A 9718-nucleotide genomic window follows, 5' to 3' on the forward strand; every position below is an offset into this window, starting at 1 on the left:
ATCTACACATATTTCGTTAATGTACTTTTAAATGCATTCCAATCAAGAAAACTCTAGGCATTGATGAATTTATTATTGACTTTTCCTAAAACTTTGAAGAGATCATTTTGATTCTACAAAAATACTTCTTTAGGAAGGTAAGAAATAGTCGCTGCCCTCTTAAAAGTTTCTTTTTTTTTTTTTTTTTTTGGTCCAGTCGTAGGCCTGAACTCTGGGCCTGGGCGCTGTCCCTCAGCTCTTAGGCTCAAGGCTAGCGCCCACTTGAGCCACAGCGCCACTTCCGGATTTTTTCCCCTCCTTATGTGGTGCTGAGAAATCGAACCCAGGGCCTCATGTATGCAAGGCAAGCACTCTACCACTGAGCCACCTTGCCAGCCCTTAAAAGTTTCTTTAAAAAAATACCGAGCTGAATTTTGTCTGGAATTATATTCCATGTACTGAGCAATTAAGGCAAATCTTTTCAGGACATTGAGTCTTCTAACCATTAAGTACTTTATTCATCATTTACTTAGTCCTTATTTTTTGTATAACATTTGAAAGGTTCTATAAAATCCATTTGGAGGGTCTTTACTCAAAGCAGAATGGCCTAATGTAAGCATCTCAGGATTTAGAGCAGTGAGTATGAAAGCCATGAACAGTTTATCTTGTCTTTGAAGAAATTTTTAATGCATAGAGCATAAATAAGAAAGAACATTTTAGGTGATAGAGTAAATAATGGAGGCCAGCAGGTGGCCTAGCACCACCATAGGAAGACGAAAGCTTGGGTGCACCCTAAGGGAGAACTGTCCTGTCCTGTTCTGTCCTGTTGAGATACTTGTCATGCATCAGGTGCCTGAACAGGGAGGGCTAGCACTACTAATACAGCACCATGAATACAGTCAGCTTGGCGCCATCCATGGCTGGCACCAGAAACCAGATGAAGTGGAGCAGGGATTGGACAGAGGGTGGCCCGTGTTTGTTGGATGGTACTTCTATGCATACATGATGAAGACCACAGACCTGCTTTTGTTTTTCCAATAGAGAAACTGCAGCACTGCCTGGGGTAAAAGCATGTCCACTTGCCTGGGAAGCTTTGGGCCATGGAGTCCTCCACCAGTATGTTGGCAGAGCCAACACTGTCTGTGGAGTGTAGAAAGTAGTATCAAGGTTCCCAGTAGTTCTCGCTTTCCACAGAGTCAATGCCCAAAGCAAATGGAACCAGGGGTGGCCCTGTTTCCAGGAACCCCAACTGAAACACTTCAAGGCTCTGGATCAGTGGGGTCCATCAAACTGAACATCCTAGCCAGACACTATATCCACTTCTGCCTTCTTTGGGGACTCCAACACCAACATGGACAGTGCTGCTGTGCTCTTTTGCTGGCCATGAGGGAAGAACAAGAGTGTGCTCCCGAGCACATGAACTCCTGAGCCCCAGAGGGCTTACTTTGGTCATGTACCTGAAGAAGAGGGTCCAGTACTTCTGTCGTGCCCTTCACGCAGTTTACCTTGCATGTGATTGTTGTCTTCATTCTGGGAGCCTTCCTGCTCCACCATCGCTGCTGCCAATGTGGCCCAAATACTATAACCTTTAGAAAGACTAGGTCAAAGCCTGAAAATATCAATACCAAGAATTGGGTGCATTAAAGAGGAGGGTATGGAAAGGGTAGACAAATGAAGGGAGGAAGGGACAGAATGTAAATGAGCTCATTGGATGAGAGTGAGGGAACAGAAGATGCTGTATGAAAGGAAATGTATTTATCTGCCTCATGAAATTGAAATCCCTCTACACAACCTCTTTATAATAATTATAAACTAAATTACTTTTCTAAAAAGGAATTCATTGCATATACCACAAAACTAAGAAAAGTAAAGGAAGGGATGTGTCAGGGAGGGTAGAATGTTGTAAGGATGGCATGGATCAATATGCACTGTCTTCATAAACTGCTTTGTTACATGGCACTTCTTTTGTACAACTGCTTAAAGATAATTGACAAATAAAAATAATAAATGAATAGATGTAAGGTAAGGTGAGTACAGGAGAAAGAAATGGTTGATATATACTTCTGATATGGAACAGGGCTTCCCTTTAGGTTGGAATCCTGTAGAAGAACTCTACTGTTTTTATAATATTTCAGAATAAGATGAGATTCATAAAGCATGATTCATTATAATTTGTCAAAAATAATTTAAATAGTTGTTAATTACCCAACAAAATTAAATTCCTATAGTATCTTTGTGAATAAATTAATTTATGATCATGTTTTGACAGAAAAATCTATGAAAATATTTTATTTACTTATTTTTTGGTCATTCATGGGTCTTGAACCCTGGACTTGGGCACTACAAATCAGCTCTTCAGCTCAAGGCAAGCACTCTACCACTTGAGCCACAAAGCCATTTCTGGTTTTCTGGTGATTAATTAGAAATAAGAGTCTCATGGACTTGCCTGCCTGGGCTGGCTTTAAAGCCAGAACCTCATATCTCAGCATATTGTGTAGCTAGTATTACAGGTGAGGGCCACCGGTGCCTGGCTAAAAATCTTAATTCCAATTCACCTGCATAAAGCCAGAACTTGAGGCTTTGCTTAAAAGGTGGAATGCAGGCAAAAAGTGAAAAGCAAATACTAGCAGAGAGGCAGGCAGAGAATGAGAGAGAAAAAGAGAGAGGGAGAAAAAAGAGAGAGAGGGCAAGAGAGAGGGAAGGAGACAGGGAAAAACGTAAAAACGGGGGAACAATGGGAGGAGACAGGCAAAAGTGGATGATGAAAGTGAATATTATCAAAATATATGAAAATATAATGGAGTCCATTATTTTGTGCAATAATAAGGCAATATGTTTAATAGAAATTCAATTTTGAAAGCAAATTTCTCAATTTATAAGTTTTATTTAGACAGTAATGAGGATGGAGATTAGCTGCTGGGGAAGGTATTACTTGCATTCTATTCTAAAGCCCCGACCACAATCCCTGAAGATGCTCCTATCCAGGCCAATCAAGTAGCCACTGCCAGTTTTTGGAGCAAAAAAAGAGAAGTGTCATTCTGAGAACCAGAGGATTATAATGGCTAGCCATCTGTGGCTCAGGCTTGTAATCCTAATTACTCAGGAGCCTGAGATGTGATTATCCAAGTCAGGACAAGCAGGAAAGTCCCTGAGAAACTAATCTCAAGTTAAACACCACAAATAGGAAATGGAGGTGTGGTTCAAGTACAAAGGCTCCAGGACAGCACTCAGGCACTGAATTCACCCTCAGGTTCGGTACATACACACACACACACACACACACACACACACACACACACACACACACCGTTAATTATATATTAGAAAACACAGTCATATGTCAATATTTAATGCTCACAAATGTTAACTCCTACTGAATTTCACATTCTCTTAAAAGAGAGTAGCTTCTTGGCAGAATGTCCTTAATTTTTAAAAAGAATTTATAGCCATACTTCTTTGGCAGTCTCTATCACAAATTAGAATTGTGGGGGAAGGGAGGGCATGGGAAACTAGCCACTTCCTTTATGCTTCAATGGTATTCTTGTACTTCACTAGTGCAAAACATTAGGAGGAATGAGATGTGTCTAAAATAATATAAAACCATTAAAATTGCCTCTGATCATGTACAGGCTGATTAATTCAGTACAATATGACATATACATTGAACACCACAGGATGCTCTATCAAGTGAGAAGCAAACTATATATGATATAATCGGTAATGTATGTATTTTATACTCATGGACATAGATATTTGTATATGCATAGGAAAGGTTCTGGCAATATATATCTAACAATGGAATTCTTTGGGGAATGGGGTATATGGTTGTGCAGATGGATTGGGGAGAAAAATTTAAACCCTAGATTTGAATTATGACATTTATATACAACCAAAAATCTGTTACTTTCAAAATTAAATAAAACACCTACTAGCATATGAGCTAAGAAAATACCATATAAAGCTGTAGTAATTTTTTTCTCACTTTTTGATTAGCACACATTCTTCCAAGGGATTTGATTATGAAATTTTCGTATATTCAAACAATGTATCTTTATGAGACTCATCTCCTCCATCACTCCACACATCCTGATACACAGGATGAACCACTTTTAGGCGCAGTACTTCCAATAAAAAAGGGGAAAAATGAAATATATAAAAATTTAAAAATTACTATTAGTGTAGTCCTCACCCCTATAAAATACTTACTTGGAAAGCAGAGTTCAAGATTGCATAGGAAACAATTATCAAGATCCCCTTCTCAGCTGGAAATGCAGTTTAGTGGTAGAATGCTTGCCTAGTATGCATGAAGCCCTGGGTTTGATTCCTCAGTACCAAATATACAGAAAAGGCGGCTCAAGTGGAAGAGCACTAACCTTGAGCAAAAGAAACTAAGGGACAGTGCTCAATTCTGAGTTCAAGCACTACAACTGGAAAAAAAAAAAACAATCCCATTCTCAATCAATAAGTAAGCATTTGTGCTTCCAGGTATGTAGGTATGTAATGAGAGGCATTCTAACCCTGCGTTCTAACACAACCTATGGAACTCATGATATTCATTCAAAAGTAACTGCTAAAAACAGGGCTAGCTAACACTTCTCTAACATGTGCAAGGAAACGAATTTAATCTATGTACACAATGTGCATGTGTACACATATAGATTATACAGCAAGAAAGATATTCTGATAATTATGTGCTACAAATCCTGCCTTTTTCTACCACTTGCTCGTTCTAGAATAATACCATATGCACAACAGTGGGTGCTAGATGAACTCAACACCTTCTAGGAGATGTGTGGCCTGATCATAGAAACAAAAACATGCATTTCTTTTAATGTACATATTATGAAAATATATGCATACTCATATGTGTCTATAAGTTGAGTGTATTACACAGCTATATGACTCTGTATTTTACATAAGCACTTGAAAAAGGAAGGAAAGGTCCACGGTTACCTCAGAAAAATTACTGAGCCATGACTCTGGTCTCATTATTTTTTCTGGTTAATTGGAGATAGAATCTTACAACTTTTCTGCTTTAGGGAGCTTCAAACTACAGTCTTCTAGGTTTCAGTCTCCTAAGTAGCTAGAGTTACAGGCAAGCCAGACTGGAGATATAGCTTAAGTGAGGAATAATCAACCTTGAGAGAAAAAGCTAAGGAAGAGAATAAGGGCTTGAATTCAAGTGTTAGTACTAAGGTATGTGAGCACACACATGCACACACACACACACACACACACATACACACACACACACACACACACACACACACACAGATTAACAAGAATGAAACTCTGGTGACCCAGCTACTTTAAATCACCTGTAGATTGTGGTTTAATAATCTAATAATACAGAAATTAATCCTCAAGTTGCCTCCTCTTTATTACATTAGGAGTCTTAATTAACTTATCAGGGTTTTTTCCTTTTCTTTTTTCTCTTGTGTGTGTGTGTGTGTGTGTGTGTGTGTGTGTGTGTGTGTGTGTGTGTTATACACACACACTGGTGTATGTATAACAATACGGAGACTTGAACTAAGTGAATTGGCACGATGCTTTTGCTTCTTCTCTCAAGGCTGTTGCTCTACCACTTGAGACACAGAACCACTTCCATCTCTTTTGGGGAAAGAAGTGTCCGATGCATTTTCAAGGCCATACGGGGCCCAATAATAAGTCTTTGTATCTCAGCCACATGAGCATATTTTTTCTTATGTGCTAAAATCATCAGGTAATAGTCTTAGTTGCAATAAAAAAAAATTCTAGGACACTACTCAGGCCTTGATTAATGCCTAGGACCAACACAAAAATAAATGCAGTTTCTTGTAATTATTGCAGTTGACCTATTGCTACTCCTAGGATTATCATCTATGTCAAGGGTCTCTGGATTGTGACTCCCTCCATAGGTAAAGGATCACTAAATCTATCAGTCAAATGTAACTAAATCCTCCATATATTGCCTTTGTAGTAGAAAATAAAATTGTTAATAACAAATAAATTATAATAAGTGTAGACAAAAAATCCATAAACACCAAAGATTTAATTCATGCTATGACATTTTTAGACCTCAAACATCAATAAGGATTTTTTTAGAAAACACACTTTTATCTCTACTAGTATTCTACCAACTGTGAAACTGAAGAACTGAAATCATACACTACCCAACTTAGAGGCCTACACCAAGAAATAATTAGATGGCAGACATTGGTACAAGCAAGCTTTACACTGCATATTCTCCTAAGTGAATTAATACTAAAAACAATTGACATGGTCCAGCCTGAGTTGAAGTTGAATATCTTGTCTCAAGAACAAAAAGTGAGGGCTGAGAATATGGCTTAGTGGGAGAGTGCTTGCCTAGCAGCCATGAAGCTCTGGGTTTGATTCCTCAGTAAGATATAAACAGAAAAAGCTAGAAGTACATTGTGGCTCAAGTGGTAGAGTGCTAGACTTAAGCATACAAAGCTCAGGAAAATGCCCAGACTCTGAGTTCAAGCCCCAGGACTGGTTTAAAAATGGTGAAGACAGGAAGCAGGGAGAAGAACAGAGTTATTTGTCTGAGCCTACATTTTCCCAGCCTTCATGAACTTTCATCTTGTGATTGGTTTTCATTCTATTCAGTGGTCAACAAACTAGTTTCCTCTGAGTCTCTGAATCCTGTGTTATTTAGAGTTAGGAATCCTAATTTTAGTGTTGGGGATTTTGCTAAATGGAAGAGCACTTGCTGGCAAGCGTCAGGACCTTAGTTTGCTTCTCAGGTCTGAAAAAAAGACCCTTAAATCTTCTTTAGTTTGTGAAACTTCACAGAAGAAATAAATGCATTCACTCATTCATAGAAGCACAAATTGATACATTTTCTAGGCTCATTTGAGAAAATTTAATATGAAATAGCAAAACAAAAGTCACACACTGATGGTTCACACTTGTAATCCAAGCACTCAGGAGGCTGAGATTTGAGGATTATGGTTTGAAGCCATTTGGTGCAAAAATGTCCATGAGTCTCTTATCTCAACCAGTGAAAAACAAACCTGAAAAAATAAAACTGTAGCTGTAGCTCAAGCAGTAGAATGTTAGCCAAGAGTTATAAAGCTACAGGGCAGCACCCAGTCACTGAGTTCATGTCCCAGAAGAACTGGCAGAAAAAAAATGAACTCAAATTCAAAACAGCTTTATTAGGTTCAAAATAGTTCATGATCATTGAGAATAACTTGCCATTTGGGGCCAAACAAAACAATTATTTTTCTTTAATGAAATAGAATAAGACACTTTACTCCTTAATTAGTGCAAAATCATGTAGGATTTCACAGTGTGGAAAGGTACCTTTTCTAATGATAGCAGAAAACTTCAGTATCACTGTATGTATTATATCCCAGGACTGTAAAACATATAAAGTTAGATTTGTGCTCCATGGACCAAATTTCATGATTCATAAAAGAGTATCTTCACAGTACTTTATTTATACTGAACCTTTTTTCATTCTTTATTATTGACCACAACATAAATGTTAGTAAGGCTTGCCTTTTCATTGGAAAATTCTCTAAATTTTTTTTAAACTTTCCTTTCTTTTATACAGCAAATAAAGCTATGTATGGCATGTGAATATCACCAGTAGGGAAGTAAGTATGTCACCTCTACAATGCCCTGGACCTGCTTGATCATCTCACGTAGCTGCAGCTCTGCCTTCTTTCAGGCATCCTTTCAGGCCAATTGATCTTCTCCTTAGTGCCCAGGTTAGGTTGCTCAGCAACTTCCCTCCAGTCTCCAAGGATAGCTCATGGCTGTTTCTTCATTGCAGAAAATAGATTTCTCTATTCTACAAAAAAATAAATGTGATTGGGTTAAGCCTCTACTGTCATAAAGATTTTATTTTACATTAGTCCATGTTTCCTTTAGAGAATTCCCTAAATGTTTAATTAATGGGAGGAAGGGGCTGGGAAAGAGTGAGGAAACAGAAGACACTGTACAAATGGAAATGTATTCATTACCTGACTCATTTAATTGTAATCCCTCTTTACATGCTCTTTATAATACCAATAAAGTAAATCAATAAAAATGTTCAATTAGATGAATCTGGTCAGAATGTAGACATGTACACCTATTCACCTAACAAAACTAATGCTTTACACACATCAAGAAAACAGTGTACTCGCAAATAAATCGTACTTAAATGGTTTGCTAGGCCGATCTAGCCCAGCCACCACTGCCACGCCTGGTTCTTTTGTCCAAGATGGGGAGCCACGGGCACTGCCTTCTGGGCTTCAATGCAGCCACTGAGATGGTCTGTGGGCCGCTGTTCCACCTCTTCATCCCTGAAGCTGCACAGTGGAGCCGAGTCAGCACGTGTTGTAGTCTTCAATGTGGCTGTAGTTGAAAGGGAGGCAGGCTGCACATGAGGCCTTTGGCACCCAGCATCCATCTCAGGCTTGAGTCCTTGAGAAGCCCCACGGCTGAGGGGGGGTTGCCACTGGGCAGAGAACCTCTAAGCTAGCAGTGTGCGCTCCTCGGGCTTGGGCGCCAGCAGCAGCAGGGACTAGGACAGCAAGTCCTCAGGGACTCAGGAGCCTTGGCCCATCGCACCATGCCTGATCCTGCTGCCACCTCCTGAGGACTGGCTTGTGGGCCCTGTCCAGCGCCTGCGAGCACCAGATGCTGGTAATCAGCAGCCTGAGTCCCATGCGGTCAGTTGAGCCCCCGAGGACCGGCTTCTCCACCAGGTCAAGGGCCTCAGCACGACAGCTAGTGCCTGGGAATATGCCCGACCTCCTCGGAGTGGCCTATCTGAATTTCAGGCAGCTGCAGGATGAGCCAGAGGCCGGGAAGCAAGTCCTGGCCAGCCAGCAGCTGCCTCTCATCCTCAGGCTCTAGGCAAAGCCAACGCGCACCTTCCCTGCAGAGGCAATAGCAGCAATGCAGCCATGGATGCAGCAGAAGCACCATTGCCTCCAGGCTGGCCCCACCTGCCTCCAGGTGTGCCCACATCATCAACCCAATGGGCTGCCCGCTCCTGCACTGATGCTGCACATACCTGCAGTGCTCACTTTCTTCTGTATCCGCCCTCCCCCCCCAATCCCTGTGGGCGTCTCTGACTCCTCTACCACCTTTGCCCTGAACATCTAGCATATGGGCCCCTCATAGAGTTCATAGTGGTCGAGGGAACTTTTGGAGAACAGCCTCCAGGAAAGAGTCAAGGGTCAGGGTGATAGAGAGCCTTGAGTGTGTGGAAAAGGTATTGCACACATAATTTGATAGAATAAGAAATCAAAAGAAAGCAAAAATTATCAAATTTAAAAGAAGAGATTAACTAGGCATCAATGGCTCAGGGCTTTTATCCTAGCTCCTCAGAAGGCTGGGAGCTGAGGATCAAGATGGGAAGCCAGCTTGGGAAAGAAAGTCCCTGAGATTCTTATCTCCAATTATCTACAAACAACAACATCAACAACAACAGCAACAAAACCCACAACTGAAGCTGTGGCTCAAAATGATAAAGTGTTAGCTTTGAGTATGAAGCAATGACAGGGCTCCAGCAGCATCTGCAAAACTTGAGAAGCTCACCACCCCCAGGATAGCTCACAGCCACTGAGGAGGCTATGAGGAGGAATCGATCCCTGGGGTACACTTGAACCACTAAAACGCACCCCGCTTAATAGCACCAAGGTACCACTTAAAACTCAACAACCCAATTCTAACTCTTTCTCACCACACTTGGGCAGGAGGTTGGGGGAGCTATGAAGTAGCATGGTGCACCATTTCG

At 40.6% G+C, this 9718-nt stretch overlaps 1 pseudogene; it reads right to left on the reverse strand.

Annotated features, from left to right (window-relative positions):
• Positions 1-771: 771 nt before the first annotated feature.
• LOC122127666 lies at positions 772-8383 on the reverse strand (annotated as a pseudogene).
• Between the last annotated feature and the right edge of the window lie 1335 nt (positions 8384-9718).

This window comes from Dipodomys spectabilis, unplaced genomic scaffold, assembly GCF_019054845.1.
Source record: "Dipodomys spectabilis isolate Male_0828 unplaced genomic scaffold, ASM1905484v1 ptg000307l, whole genome shotgun sequence".
Taxonomy (NCBI): Eukaryota; Metazoa; Chordata; class Mammalia; order Rodentia; family Heteromyidae; genus Dipodomys; species Dipodomys spectabilis.